We start from the raw sequence: 16,924 nt of genomic DNA, 5'->3' as shown, positions 1-16,924 counted from the left end.
ACTTATAAAGAAAGATGGAGAACAAAAACCCCAGGAGAAGCCTTTCCTTAGTATATCTGTGAGCCATAATGTTGTCTATTTATGTGTTTTTAAAATACACAGTGTAAGATTATTTCTATATTCAGTGAAATATATTAGCGGTGTGAAGAAGGAGGAACTCACTACCGTACTTAAAATTCAATTAGCTTGGCTTCAGGCTTGGTGTGAGATTAGCTTGCATAGTGATTTTTTTTCTCTCCTTAAATGCTCACATTTTATCCTCAACCATTAATATAAATGTTCATGATGAAGGATCAATAAATGCCCTGGAAACTTTTTTTTAATTAAAGAAATTTTGCCTGTTTAAGGAAACAAATGTACTTGGGAAAGAAATATAGTACAATTTCATGCCCATTAACCAGGCATGTACTCATGCTACCTGTGGTTCTTTTGAGAAAACCTCTCATTTGACGATTCCTAATTTCTGTTCTGTAACATGTTATACAATATTTGACTTCAGAGAGCAATTGTATGGCTTTTTTTGGTGGGTGATTGCAGAGTATGCAGGTCAAGTCTGTGGTGGTAAAAACATTGACCTAGCATCATACAAGGGCATTTTCCTGAGTGACACTCTTGAACCACAGCAGTTTCCCACTGGAGAATTACCCCTTCAACTTCTCTCGTCTTCCAGGGCAGAAGCTCCAAGATGGCCCTCTTGATGGTCTAGATTCTTTTACACTTGGGTTCGTTAGGAATCTATCAGTCCAAATGTTTAATCCACAGAATTCATTTTAAAAGGGGTACCTTACCGGGAGCCCCATGGAGCAAAGAACTAATGGTAATGGTGGTGGGAAAGAGCAGAAGGAGTAAGGAGCTAGGGAGAGTAGTGTTAACCTTTTGCTGATTCTTTGTTTTTTGTTTTTTTTTGTTTTTGTTTTTTGTTTGTTTGTTTTTTTTGTTTACAGTCTCGAGGTTTTTTTTTTTTTTTTTTTTTTTAATTTGTCATGCCATGAATTCATGGGAAATGGGTTCCAGCAGCTCAGGTTTCTTTCCATCAGTTTCCCCAAAGTGTGCTTCTCTGGGTGGGCAGGCTGGCGCTTCCACTGACCCCCAGAGCTTTCTCTTTGGCTTCCTTCTTTTTCTTCTCATTTTCCTTCATGTGCTTCAGGAAGCTGTCTCGGCTCTTTGAGGGCTTAATATGCTCAATACTTACATTGATACTTCTGGCCAGAATCTTGCCCTTAACTTGTTTGTTTACAACACTGCCAACAGCAGGCTGGGTAATACTCTTCCAGTTTTGCCGTTCTAATATTTGCGGGGTGTTCCTCCTCGAACAATGCCCATTCTCTTGATGTCCACAATATCACCTTTCTTGTAGATTCACATGTGCGTGGCCAAAGGAACAGCTCCATGTTTCGTAAAAGGCTGGGAGAACACAGAGGTAGTTCCTCTCCTCTTCCCCTTTGTTGTGGCCATTTTGGCAAATTACTGGAAGTTGGTGGTTCTGGCTGAAAGGCTCTTTTACTGATTCTAAGGCCACCTCGGGCTGATCTCTATTGCTGTTGTCTATGAGGAGGAGGGGGAAAACATCACCCAGATTCTTCTTACCTCATGAGTTTCTGTTCATGAAACAAGAACAATTCCAACTCTGAGAATAGCCTTTATCCCTCAGGCACTATGTTAGGAATGGACACCAAATCTTGTTTCTCCATCTACCTGTGCATGCGTGGAGTTTCTTATGCCTGGAATAAGTTAGCAGCACTCCTGTCTTTACTCAGTGTCCAGCAGTGTATGAAAAATGACCCACTCTTATAGAGAATAACCAAGTTCAAGCAGATGATGTATTTCGTTTGTGAAGAAAAGAAAAAGCAATTTCTCATGAGAAGCCCAATATTTTTGTAAAAGTTGAACAGAAGGCTACTTAAGAAAATGTCTAGCTGCTTAAATGTAGAATCTGGGGAAGAGTCAAATCCAGGAAGATCCCTTTGCTCTAGCGTCTGTTTATTTTCGCTATGTTATGAATTAGATAGTTCTGTTTGCTTTAAGCTTTTGTGTTCCTGTTTTGTTTTTCTGACTTGGTTCTCCTTTGATGATGTGAGTTAAGTCAAATCTGATGACCCTCCTCTTTTCTTACCTGTTTTTTCACTCACATCATTGCTGGTGCAAAGGCAGCTTCATTTTCACAGATATCGGTTCTTTATTGTGCACATACTTATATAGCACCCTGATGAAGAAATGTTGATGTTTTCTTATACCGGTTTACCTCTTCTATCACTTATCTGGTGGTTGTTATCCCCTCCCCTACTTTCTTGTTGATAATCCTTTTCAAATGAAAATATCCAAAGATTACATGAGTTTTTAACCTTGTTCCTGCTTAAGTTTATGAGTATTTTTAAGGAGGAATTAATTGTTTGTTTGTTTGTTTGTTGTTTTGAGAGGGAGAAAGGTAGAGGGCGGGGCAAGGTGAGAGGGAGAGAGAGAATCTTCTTTTTTTTTTTTTTTTTTTTAAAGATTTTATTTATTTGACAGAGAGAGAGAAATCACAAGTAGGCAGAGAGACAGGCAGAGAGAGGGGAGAAAGCAGGTTCCCTGCGGAGCAGAGAGCCCGATGTGGGGCTCGATCCCAGGACCCTGGGATCATGACCTGAGCCGAAGGCAGAGGCTTTAACCCACTGAGCCACCCAGGTGCCCCGGGAGAGAGAGAATCTTAAGCAGGTTCCATACCCAGTGTGGAGTCGGCCTGGGGCTTCATCTCCTGACCCTAAGATCATGACCTGAGCTGATAGCAAGAGTTGGATGCTTAACTGGCTAAGCCATCCACGTACCCCAAGAATTTATTGTTTTAATTTCATCAAAAATATTTCTTGAAAAATTAGTGAAATTATAATTACTTATTGAAATATTTAAAAAATACAGAAGGATAATACAGGGCACAAAGTAAAACTTTCTATATCCCCTTAATCCCACTCCCCAGAGCTAAGAGTTTGACATATATGGTTCCAGTTTTTTTCTATGTCTTTACAAATTTACCTTTATATCTATTTATCTATCTATCTTTCAATCAATCAATCATCTATCCATCTAGCTATCTCCCATATTTTCTTAAAACAAATGGAATATACTATATACCTCAGTTATTATTATTTGCAATAGTTATATTCTAAAAAAAATTGCTCTGAACACTAAATTAGTGAATACTGAACCATTGCTCCTAGGGGAAATTCAGAGTTAGGTTCCTGTGAGCCTCTGGTCGACAACATTTTCATCAACTGATCAATAAAAACACCTGTTTTATATGTATTTCTGTCTAAAGACACCAGATGTGTGTGTGTGTGTATATATATATATATATATATATATATATATATAGTATTTTATTTATTTATTTGACAGAGATAGAGAGAGACAGAGAGAGAGCAAGAACGTGCAAGCAGGGTGAGCTGCAGAGGGAGAGGGAGAAGCAGACTCTCTGCTGAGCAGGGATCCTGATGCGGGGCTCAATTCCAGGACCCTGGGATCATGCCCTGAGCCACCCGGGTGCCCCTTGATCTATACTATTAACTCTTTAATACTGAGCTCATGGCCAACAACACTATAACTCAGGTCTGAACAAAGCTTATCTAACACACATATTTTCTTTTATGAACTTTTTGTGCTTAAGAACACCAGATGGCTCTTAAGTACTACTTAGGGGGACATTTTAAACAGTACAGTCAGGGGAGCTCAGGGTCCTTCAGTCCATTAAACTTCTGCCTTCTGCTCAGGTCATGATCTCAAGGTCCTATGATCAAGGCAGTGCTTGATCAAGCTGAGCTCTCTGCTCAGTGGGGAGCTTGCTTCTCCCTCTCCCACTTCACCCTGACTCCTGCCACTGTGCTCATGCTCTCACTCTCTCTCATATAAATAAATAAATAAATAAATAAATAAATAAATAAATACATACATACATACTTTTAAAAAAATGGCAAAATCAAATGCAAAAAAATGTAGCAAAAAGATCATAGGAAGGACATGTGTTTGTAAAGCAAGAGCTGGAATAAGAAGACAGAGCATCACCTTGTTCAACCTCAGCTGGAAACATGCACATTATGTGATTCAAAATTTTCACTGCTCTATGCATATCTGTGAATGAGTGCCAATGTGCTGTGAGCATTGATTTTTGGGTTAGAAATGTATTTTAATGGGTAGGCAGATTCACAAATACAGAATCTATAAATAATGAGGATTGACTCTATCTCTCTGCAATGTGTTTTTCTTTCCCTATTCAACAATAATTTATAGACATCCTTCCATGCACTTCAAGTTTGTTGAGAACATGCCAGGTACTGTGCTTAGTGCTGGGATACTACGTTGAACAAAACAGAACAGAATCTGTGTTCCTAAAGCTTCAGTTTCACTATGGATAGATAATGTAATCCTAGGTAGTGGTAAGTGTTCTGAAGAAAAATAGAACAGTTTTAGGGGTAGAGAATGACAAAGAGAGTGTCAGCTACAGTGGTTAGAGAAAACTTTCTGATGAGGTGACATTTGAACAAGATTTGAATGACTTAATAGAATCAGCTAACTAGATCAAGAAATGAATGAAGGTTATGCTTTAAGGCTGATCACCCTGTAGTTCTAGGAGGGGTTTTAGCAGTGGTCTTTGTAAAATTGGAAAATAGAATATTTTAACTGCAGTCCCATAAGATCACTGCTACTTTCCTCCTTGACTTGCCCTCTGCCATTCTTTTTCTTAAATTGGGTATTGTTAATAATGCACATTTTTGGGTATTGGCTAAGGCTGAGGTGTATTGTTCAATGTTTAACAATGGACTCTGAGGAAATGAAAGCCCTGGTTTGTAACACTTCTCACTTTCCATGGTGTAGATACTCCCACCATGGCCGATTTTAAGCTATCAGCATGAGGTCACAGGAAATGCAGTGGGAAGAGATGTTCACTAGCATACCATTACATAGTATTTCCACCATACAGATACAATAGACGTAATTTCAAGAACATAAATTAACATGTTCCTTTGAACTTGTATTTTCTATAGAGTGGTAGTTAGATATAGACACTTGGTCAGATTTTTTTTTTTTTTTGGACAGACTATGTCATTGGTACTATCACACACATCCATCAGGGGATCCATAATGTATGTAGTCTTGCCTTAAATAATTTGAGTATTTACCAGCCTGAAGGGCAAAGGACAATTATAAGCAATTTATGAACATGCTTCTGGAACAGTGACTTCATTAAAAACAGGTAAGAATAACTTGCATTGGTTGGAATGACCATAATCTTTTCAGGAAGTAGCATTACTTACCATAGTGATTCAAGGGGGAACATTGGCAGTACAGGCAGAGTAGATTATGTCATTTCTAGTCATTGGTGAATGAGTGAACAATTTAGTGTTTTGTGTTGATTAATGTTGAGGTTAAAGGGTTGAAACTATTTATTACTTCTAGATTTCTCAATTTTTAGGGTAAAAGAAATAGGACTGCATTTCCCTGTGCTAAAGACAAAAAAAAAAAAAAAAAAAAAAAAAGATAAGGCTATGGAGGGATGCTTTTTGAGCAGTGTTTTTACCCTTTTGACTACCTATGGGATCTCCTCTGTGGTTTGGCCTTAATGTCACCATGAGTATAATTTTTGGCCTCAGCCATTTCAGTTTCTGCGAGTCTTGCTCTCCCGTTCAGCTGTGCCCTCCTGAGTTATTATTGAGTTGTCTATCTATGGCTCTACTCTACTCTTAAAGCAGACAATCTTTTCTCATTTGCCTTCCAGAATTAACAGCACCACCTCCTACTCCTTACTCCCCTCCTACAAACACATATAAACCAGCACATTCTTATTCTTCTGCTATCACAGATCACTCTAACTTCTGATGTCAAAATTCCATGTGCCTAATATGAGCCCTCTGATGTAATATGAAGAAATGAAGGTTAGGAACAGTATCCAGCTTCAAGGGATGGATCTGAAAGGAATGAGGAGAGATCGGAGTATCTCAAGAATGGGTCTGGGATCATCCAGCACTCATGACACAGGCCCAAACACAAAGTAAATATCCAAGAGACACAGGAAGAATAATGACCGAGTAAGCTAAGTGACATTTTTCTTACTGACTTTGGGGTCAAGTTTACGAAAACCTTATGTCAATTTTTTGAAGACGTTTAAGGTTCTGTAAATTCCTAGTATTTCACCCAATGGATATGATTCCAAATCTCACTTGCTGGTTGGAAATACTGGAAAGAGGCAGTGAGCTTGTCAAACTAGGCTCCCAGGGGCTCTGAGGGCAACAGAGCAGTCTGTGTGACTGCAAGCCCTGGATGTAGGGGAAAGCTCACACCCTGCACCCATTGCCCAGTGTTACCCATGTCTGAGTCAACTCTCCAAGTCCACATCTGTCAGCAGCTTAGCTCTATTATACTTGGAAGTAGCAAGTAATTTTTGAGATGCACACTAATGATGTACAGTGTGCTCACAATCACTAGGCCCATGGACATCCCCCCAAATTATTCTTTACTGTCAATTAGACCCAGAATCTTGAGTATAGGCATGAGGTAGCCACTATTAGTACTTGGCCCAGAGCGCTCTCCTGACTTCTGTGTTATCTTCTCATTGTCAAGTCCAACTTGAGACTGCCTTCAGAGGCCGCCTGAACCATTTTGGCCCTAAGTGCAAAGAGATACAAATGCCTGGAGGCACAGGTTCCTCAGGGACGGTCCTTAGTCAGTGATGGTATGATAGGAACAGAAGAGGCAGCTCCCTTACCTCTAGTTGGGACAAACTCTGAGGCAAAATATAGACTAGGAGATGTGTAGGATCCAGCTGAACCTACACTCTGGGACTTTGCCTGAAATGGTACCCTTATTTGGCTGTTGAAAAAGAAGTTCTTTTTCTTGCCTGTTCCAATTTTCTTCATTCCCTGCTTGGTTTCTCTTGGGAGAACTTCTTAGTAAGTCACCTGCACAGAAGGAATTCTTGTCTCAGGGTCTGGCTCTGGGGAACAAGTGGAATGTAAGAGGCTGCCCTGAACACTCAAACAGCCGCTGTGCTACAGGACTCCCTGCTCCCATCCTCCATGGCCGAGGTCTCAGAACTTGGTTCTGACCTTGATAATGCAGGAGTTTCCCTACTTCTCATGGTTTGAAGCACAAACCCCTTAGGACTAGGACACTGCCGGTGTGATTAAACCCAAATATCTTTTATTTTATTCTTGTCAGTTATCCTTCCTGGGATTACAATCTTCCCCTCATTCCTCAACTGTTTAATAAAATTCTTACATAGGGGGACAGAATTCAGGATGATCCTCTCTTGCTCCCAGCTGGTTTCTACACAGTTGATCATTGCCTGGAGTCAGCAGGCAATCCCATTCCAGAGATGGGATCTGCTCCTTGGTTTGGAGCTAACTAGTGCCAATGGCTTCCAGAACCATACTTGAATTGGCTAGATCCTGGACATACTGTATGGTGGCCATTACGGGGTTGGTCTCAGAGGACAGATTGTTCAGTTCAGTTCCCCTTTCTGCTCTACTTGGCATCATTTGCCTCCTAAGCAGCTGGATGGTAGAAATTCAAGCATGGTGCCTCATCAGTGAATTTGTGAGGACAGTAGCTGTGTCTACTTTAACTTAGACACAGTAAGTCCCTAACATCTATTGCAGCATCAGTCTCAGTAAATGTGTATTGAATGAACAAATGAATGAGTATTTGCCAAAGTTACTGTAGAAGATTCTATTAACACCTATATTTCTCGGCATATTTGAAACTCTGCTGCTGATACTTGAACACAGTTCAGGGTGTGTCCAACAGGGTGGACAAAGTGGCTTTGGCAGAGGGTACTAAAAACCTGATACACATCCACACACACACATGATCCTCAGGGCAGCATCATGGGGGATAATAGGCTCTGGTTCAGCTAGTTCTATCACTCTTTAATAATAAGCACTAATATTTACATTGTGTCACTCTGCACCAGGGAGTGTCCTAAGCATTTGAGTTAAAATAACTCACTGTTTAACCTTCCCTACAACCTTATAAGGTAGACTTTATTGTCATCCCCGTTGTAGAGATAAGGAAATGGAGGCTAACTGGCTCAACATGGAGTGGCAGAACTGAGATTTGAACCTGGGAGAGCTGCTTAATTTCTACAATACCCACCAGAGTCTTGGCATAACATCATGAGCATTTGATGTGATACTGTAGACCTCACTGTAACAGGAGGTGATCTGAGGTAGGAGTTCAGTGAAAGCAGTGCATCTGCCTCCTTCTGCTTTTTTGTCTCCAATGCTGTCTTTGTTTTATTCTTTCAGTTAGTCTTTTATTTAAAAAAAATCAAATAACTAACTCTTTTCAGAATTAAATAAATTACCATCCATGTACTCTTTATACATCTTCAACAAATACCAACTCATAGACTTTCTGGTTCCATTTACACATCTTTCTGCATTATTAAGTGAATTCCCAGCATATTATTTCCTCTATAAATATTTCAGGGTAGATCTCCAAAAGATAACAGCTCTTGAAAAACTTAAAATCAGAGGCTTCTGGGTGGTTCAGTTGGTTAAGCATATGCATTTGGGCTCAGGTCATGATCTCAGGGTCCTGGGATGGAGTCCCACCTTGGGCTCTCTGCTCAGCAGGGAGTCTGCTTCTCCCTCTCCCTCTGCCTGCCGTTCCATCTGCTTGTGCTCTCTTTCTCTGTCAAATAAATAAATAAAATCTTAAAAAACAAAACAAAACAAAAACCATACAAAGTACCATTATCATATCCAAAAATACCTAAAAATCATTCCTCAACATCATTGAACATCCCAGCAATATTTATATTTTCCAGTTGTTTCTCATACAACCCCCCCAACAACCTTCATAAATTTGTATGAATTAGAACTCAAACTAAGGTGCTTCATTTGCAGTAGGTTGCTATGTCATTTAAGTTTCTGATAATCTATGGCTTTCCTTTTCCACAGTTAGATTGGGAAAGAATAGAGTTGGTTGTCCTGCAGCTTTCTCAGGAAACTCTTCTCCGTGTAGCTGATTGCATCTTCCTGGTGAGGTTTCCTTTTCTCCTCTGTCCCTTGTTTTTGCTACGTACTGATGGATCTAGAAGCTTGGTCAGATTCAATTTGGGTTGTTGTGTTGTGTTTTGTTCTGTTTTGGCAACACTACTTCATAAATGGTGGTGGTGTGTCTAATTCTTGCAGAAGACACACACTTTCTGGTAATTCTCTTTTCAACAATTTGGCAGTCATTGATAATTATGCCTAGATTCATTAAGTCATTATGAGTTGCCAATGGTGCTACTCATTTTTTATACAGAAGGCTTCCATGTAGAGAAACTTCCCTAATTCACTATTTGTTTATGCTGAGTTACAGTTGTTTTAGGCAAAGCAGAATAAATGCTTGATTTCTTCCCTTTACCAGTTTTCAAATAGTGTATTGGTTCTTGATCAACTCATGGATTCAAATAAGTCTTTTTTTCCATCACTTTAAAAAAAATGAACCACTTAAAATTTGTGGAAAAGTTGACAAAGGAAATCCTTTACCTAGATGCACCAGTTGTTAAAATTTTGCCACATCTACTCTCTCTTTCTGTCTCTCTCTCTCTTTCTAGGAACTCCTGAAAGCAAGTTGCAGACATCATAGCAGTTCATCCTTAAGTAACTTTTTTTTTTTTTTTAAAGCCATCTCTGCACCCAGCATGTGGCTTAAACTGGCAATCCCAAGATCAAAAGTTGAGTGCTCTATCAACTGAGCTGGCCGGTACTCCTTTCCTAAAATACTTCAGCATATATTTTCTAAGAACAAGAATACTTTTCTACATACTCACAATACATTATCCTAAGAAATAAATTTACTATTAAGAAAATAATATTTAATAATCCACATACCTTCCCATTTGTCCCATAAATGTCTTTTAAAACTGTATTTAAAACTCCAGGAACCAATGACAAATCATGCACGATATTTCACATTCCTATAGTCTTTTAAAATCCTTTTGGTTATTTCCTCTTTGGGGATGGGTACCAAAGTTTGCGTGACTCAGAACCCATCATCCTGCATTATGCTGCTTGGGGACAGGTAGAGTGGGAGAGGGTCCCGTGTGATGCTGTTTACTTCCCTTTGCATCACATCAGGAGGCATGTAAAATCACTTGGTCCCAACACCGGTGATGTGAAGCTTGATTCTTGGATTAAGTTGAAGGATGCCAGATTTCACAAAAGTAAAGGAAACTTTCCTTTTGTAACTAAGAAGTAACATGTGGCATAGTGTTTTGAGAATGTTTGAACCTCTTACCCTCCCCAAAGGTGTAAGCATCCACTTCTGATCTGGCTGGAATCAGTGATTACATTCCTAGTTACGCAATGGTGATTTTCTAGTGTGAATATATCTTCTATAGTTGTTGGATATTTTTCTGTGAAAAAAAGGTTTCATTACTCCTCCATTTTTTTGAGTTAACACCATGGACTCATGGTTTCTTTTTTGATTCAATGTATTATAATCTGTTACCACTGTTACTCTTTTTCAGGTCCAAGTTGTTCCAAATTTGACCTATGTGAGCTCCTTCAAGATAGCTCCCCCATTTCTTTACCATATCCTCACTGATCTTCAGCTCATCCGGGCTTTCTGGCTCAGTCAGATATTCGGGCTCACCTTGTGGCTCAGTCTTTGAGTAGGCATGTTCTCCAATGAACCCTGGTTCTTTTCTGTGGATGATGGACTTTAGAGAGACGGTGACCGGGGGGTCATGTGTCTTTATTGTTACTGGGATGTCATTAGCTCGGGCCCTTTCAGGGAGAAAAACTAGAAGATACCTTTCTTTTTTCTTTTTTGTTAAGTCAAGAATTCATACTCGTCAGTCACAGGACTTCTCTACTGTACCACTCCATATTTGTATCTTCTTTCTAGGGCAATGAGAACCTTGGTTCTCAACAGTATGGATACATTTGTTTATTCTCTATATCACATAATCGTCACAGAAGTTTTTCAGAATTGTTACATCGGTGCTTCTCCCAACAAAAAACCTATAGTAAAGTCCAAAATTTGTTCACAATTTTTTGGGTTTTGTTTCTTCAACTCTCTCCCACCAAAATACTGTTTCTCAACTTGGATACTACTGACATTTTGAGCTGTGTAATTATTCGTTCGGGGGGCTGTCATGCGCATCGTGGGATATTTAGCCCCATCCCTAACCTCTAGATTTTGGATGCCAGTACTCCCTTTTCAACCTTCAGTTGTGATAATAAATATCTATAGACATCATCAAAAGTCCCCTGGGGGCAAAATCCTCCTCAGTTGAGAACTGCTTCACAAAGAGGCTACAGATGGCTGAGTTACTATTTTCAAAAACTACATAAATGAATATTATTATGTTGTTTTATTATCAATTTGATACTGATTTGTTTCAATTTGTGTTCAAACGGGGATTTGCTTTTCTTTGATAGTTTTCAAATTAAAATTTATTTTCCTAATAAATAAAACACATACATGGTTCAAAAGTAAAAACTTGTAAAAAGAAAAAAAAATATATTGTGAAGTCTCATTTCCATCCCTATCCTTGCTGCTATTTTCTGCTGACCAACTACAAATAATTGTTTTCATTAATTTGGAGCTTATCTTTCTTACATAAAATGTAGCAGATTATATACATTCTATTTGTAACTTTATTTATGCACTTAAAAATATGTCCTGGATATTACTCCAAAACAATTAAGGGAGATTTTCCCCTTTTTTTTTTTTTTTTTTTTAAAGCTGCTTAGTACTCCATTGTATGTTTGGCTGTTGCATAGCTTAATCCCTTATCTCTCAGAGATGGGCATTTAGGTTGTTTCCAGTATTTTGATAATACAAAATTTTTCCCAGTGAATAACCTTGTGCCTATGCTGTTTTGGATTTGTGAAGACATGTCTTTGGGGTAGATTCCTAGAAATGAAATTGTTGGATCAAAGGGAGGGTGTATATGTGGATTTGTTAGATAATGCTAAGTTCTCCCTCACAGAGTTTGTACTAGCTTGCATTCTCAGAAGCAAGATGTGAGGGAATGTATTGTCAAGCTTTGAATTTGCGCCCATCTGATAGGTGAGAAAATATCTCAGTATATAGTTAGTGTAGCACTGACTTGTATTTCTTTCATTATGAGTAAAGTTGAACATCTTTACATATGTTTGTATTCTTTTGTATCTGTGTGTGTGTGTGTGTGTGTGTGTGTGTGTGTGTGTGTGTGTGAGAACTTTTATTTTTTGCTCATTTCCACGTTAGGTTTTGGGTTGTTTCTGTCCTGGTGTTTTTATAGACATTAATATATTAGGTAGATTAGATCTTTCTTTGTGATACATATTGCAAATATTTTCTCTCAATTTGTCATTAGTTTAAAAATTTTATTTATGATTTTTTGCCATGCCAAGTTATTTTTTTAAATTTATTTAGCTATGCTTCTCCATGTATTTTTTTCATGTCTGGATTTGAATCTTAATTAGAAGGCTTCCCCAACATCAGATTATAAAGATATTCACCTATGTTTTCTTTCACTACTTGAATTACTGTTTTACATTTAAATCTCCAATGTATTTGAAGTTTATGTTGATGTACAGATCTAGCTTTAATTTTTTCTAAATAAGTTACATTTTCCTTAACACCATTTAATAAGATCAGTGACCTTACCTTTGGCATGTATTTGGTTCTGCTTTTTTGTTCTATTCCTTGGCCTCTCTATTCATACTAGAGTATCATGTATATATTTTTGTAATTATAGAGACTTTCTAGTGTTTTTAAATCTGGTAGACTAGTCCTCCCCTGTTCCCACCTGGCTATTTTTTTTAATTTTTTCAGAATTTTCATAACTATTCTTGCCTTTTCTAAAAATATGAATTTTAGAACCAACTTGACTAACTCCAGCAAAGGCTTGTTGGCATTTTTATTGGATTGCATTAAACTTATATAACTCAAGGAGAACTGATCAGTATCTTTGTAATGTTGAGTCATCCTATCCAAGAGAAAGGGAAATGTTTCCATTTTTTGAAGTCAACTTCATGTCTTTTAGGATTTAAAGCTTTAAAATCGGGCGCCTGGGTGGCTCAGTGGGTTAAGCCGCTGCCTTCGGCTCAGGTCATGATCTCAGGGTCCTGGGATCGAGTCCCGCATCGGGTTCTCTGCTCCGCGGGGAGCCTGCTTCCTCCTCTCTCTCTCTCTGCCTGCCTCTCTGCCTACTTGTGATCTCTGTCAAATGAATAAATAAAATCTTTAAAAAAAAAAAAAAAATAAAGCTTTAAAATCTTCCTCATGTAAGTTTCATTTAAGTTTGTTACTTGTGTTAAATTTATTCCTGATTATTTTATTTCTTTTTTGGCTCTTGCAAAAGCATTAAATTCTCTGATAAGTTGTGGTTGTATATTTAAAGGGCACTGATTTTTATGTATTAATTTTATATGCTGACATCTTATGGATTCTACTGTTTCGTCTTATCACTGAATGATTTCCCAGGGATTCCATCATATCATTTACCAATAGAGATAATTTAATTTTTATTTTCAAATTTTTATGGCATGTCCACCTGGAATCCTATTCTATTCTCTAGTGTTCTTTTTGCTGTTAATATAGATTCAAGTTATCTTTATCTTTTCTTTTTCAATAATGCACCTGAATGAACCTAAGTATGATGAACTGTAGGCTCTACAGCCTCTCGGGTATGATCCTAGTGACTGTGTTATATTGAAAGTAAGAATGTGCCAGTATGTCTTCAGTGGAAGTTGTCACCTTCACCCCCAAGTCAGGTCTTTCACTGCATTTCTAGGTATTTCTCAGATGCTCCTAAACCTGGCTTTGGCTCTGACCTTTTCTTTCTCCTTTTACCTTATATCACGTCACCTGCCAATTCATGAAAATTTCACTTCAACAACGTTTTTCCTTTTCCCTACATCCAATGGCTAATCCAGTTGGTGTGTATATGGCCAAGATCCATTGCTTCCATTGGAGACCTCTGAAGGGCCATCACAGCTTCAGAACCTCCTCTGGGATTGGCTCAGTCCTCTGCTATGAATGCATTTCAGTTTTCCTCTTCTCTCTGCTCACTGCTAACTTCTCCACTGCCTTCAAGATGCTTCTGAAAGCCATCTTGAGTGAAGTCCCTGCACAAACATTTCAGGGTCTTGGTATGTCTCCTGGGGAATCCCACCTGTGACATCTCTTTTTCATGCAGACTGCTATACCCAGGTTTAGCACTCCCCCGCGCCACCGACTTATTTCTTGCTTAGAATACTGCAAACACTTTCTAACTGGTTTCTGTACTCATGGACCACCACCCCCCACCGCCTTCTATAATTGGTCTACACAACTGTAGACAAATTCTTTATACTCAAGGATAGCTCGAATCAGGCTGCTTTCCCACTCCAAAACTTTGGTGGCTCCCTTGTCCATTTAATAAGTTCTTATTCTTTATCAAGGCAAGTCCTAATTTAGCCTCCACTATTTTCATCTATCATCCTCAACTCCAGTGTAAGTAACCAGTGCTTGACTACTTGCTGTGCTCCAAATATACCATAAAGATTTCTCCTTCCAGAGAACCTGGGTGGCTTAGTTGGTTAAGCTTCTGCCTTCAGCTCAGATCATGATCCTGGGTCCTGGGATGGAGCCCCATGTTGGGCTCCTTGCTCAGTGGGGAGCCTGCTTCTCCCTCTGCCTCTGTCCCAATCCCTCTGCTTGTGTGTTCTCTCTCTCTCTCTCAAATAAATAAAATCTTTAAAAAAAAATTCTTCCTACATTTGTCTTGGATTTTTCTCTCTTATATTATCTTTTTAAAAAGATTTTATTTATTTATTAGAGAGAGAGAGAGAGATTACAAGTAGGCAGAGAGGCAGACAGAGAAAGAGGGGGAAGCAGGCTCCCTGCCTTGCAGAGAGCTCTATGGAGGGTTCAATCCCAGGACCTTGGGACCATGACCTGAGCCAAAGGCAGAGGCTTAACCCACTGAGCCACCCAGACACCCCTCTTCTTTAACGTTCATAAAATTTCAACTGTATTTCAAGGTCCAGTTCAAATAACACATTCTCTGTTAAGACTTTCCTTATACCTCAATCAAATAAAAAGTCTTCATTGGCCATTCTCAATGCATTTTGTACTTTTCCTTGATATCTTCTTGACTATATTTACTTGTGTGCTTATTGTACCTCTTTATCCCCATTCCTATCCTACTACCTGCACTGATGGAATTCAATCTCCAGAGCAAGGTCTTCCCTAAATCATCATTGTATTGCTTGAAGCAACAAGCACAATTCTTCATACTGGAACTCCATAAATTATTAATAAATACAATTGAATGTGAACTACTAATATGTTTGACATTTGCATGAACGCTTTTTCTCTTCCCACCTTCTCATGTTTGGGGGCAGAGGGCTTCATATGTGGGGCAATATTTCACTAAGGTTTTTTGGATGAAATAATATTTACACTATGTTTCTCAGTATAGTTTTCATTAAAGAAAGATCCTTGAATTTTTCTTAAAAAAGTATCTGAAACTAAGGACAAAAGACTGCCCCTGTAGAGTAATGGCTATATCTTTTTAGACATAAACAAGAACTGCCCAGAATTCCTGAGGGTTGAGAGGAGAACCATGAGACCAGATAAATCAGATGATGTAACATCAGATCCATGGTGCAATTTCAAAACGCAGCTGTGGGGCAGGAATCTGGAACCAACCATAAGTTTCTTTCCTTTTCTGTTTTCCTTCTTGTAACTGAGGTGATATGGGTTTTAGTTTCCTTATTGTGTATAGCCGTTTCACCCATATAAAAACAGAGTTTTTCTTTTCCTATGCATCCTCTCTTCATTTTATTAATGAAATCTCTTTCTCAGGCCGATGAGCGATGTAATCTAAAGCACTCTCAATTAGTATTCGATATTGCTCCTAACACTGCAATCAGAGACACTGAAAGAAGGGTGCTAATTAAAAATAAGCTTTTGGTGTTAAAAATAATATTTATGAAGGCAATCTGTAGAGAGAAAAAAGAAAATTGAATGAGATATCATACACCTCAAAATACATTTTTTAATTTTATCCATCTATTTATGTCATCCTATTACTCAGAATCAGCTAATTACAAGTAGTATAGGACTCGAAATGTACGCTTCTCCTTTTTGGGGTATAGAGGCTTTTTTCAACAAGCAGAGTGTGGTTATGGTTGGATAGAACAGTACAAGGTGGTGTTTACATAGGATCTTTCATTGAAAGGACTTTGAGTGTTTCACAAGCATTGCCTCATGAATCCTTCCAACATCCTCAGGAGGTGAATGGAGTTACTGTTCCCATTTAACTAGTGGAAAACTTAGAAAAGAGAGGGCGAGAGCTTCATATTCATCAGTGACCATACAAATACGACCTACATAGCTTTTTGGTTCTTGATGTTATAGTTATGCTTGTATAAATGCTAGATTTCTGCTTTGATTTTATGCTGTTGTCCTTTTTCCTTGCTTTTGCATTAGACTGTTTAAAAATTGTCAGATAAAAACTTTGATAAAACTTTCTGTATTATGAAGTCTCATCTTAACACTTCTGCTGTTATAGTAATCATACTGTAACAGAGCTTTGTTTTACCTTGTTTATTAAGAGGGTACATTTCTGTTACCTTAGCCACCAAGAATATGGCCACAATCCCAGATTTGAACCAAGACTGGTACTAGGTGGGGAACTGCTGCCACAAAGCCCATGAACATTGTTTTGTAGAAAACAGCTCTAGCAGGGGCGCCTGGTGGCTTAGCCGGTTAAATGTTCTGCCTTCAGCTCAGGTCATGATGCCAGAGTCCTGGGATGGAGCCTGGTATCTGGCTCTCTGCTTCGTAGAGAGCCTGCTTCCTCTTCTCCCTTTACCCCACCCCCCGCTTATGCTGTCTCTATCTCATTCTCTCTCTGTCAGGTAAATAAATACAATCTTAAAAAAGAAATAAAGAAAGAAAACAGCACTAGTTGAAGTAC

General features: G+C 38.6%; 1 pseudogene; it reads right to left on the bottom strand.

The window, feature by feature from the left end:
- Positions 1 to 981: 981 nt before the first annotated feature.
- Positions 982 to 1,458, bottom strand: LOC116587764 (annotated as a pseudogene).
- Positions 1,459 to 16,924: the final 15,466 nt, after the last annotated feature.

Source organism: Mustela erminea, chromosome 4 (assembly GCF_009829155.1).
Source record: "Mustela erminea isolate mMusErm1 chromosome 4, mMusErm1.Pri, whole genome shotgun sequence".
Lineage (NCBI taxonomy): Eukaryota > Metazoa > Chordata > Mammalia > Carnivora > Mustelidae > Mustela > Mustela erminea.
Note: the sequence above shows the minus strand (reverse complement) of the source record. Positions and strands in the feature narration are given on the sequence as shown.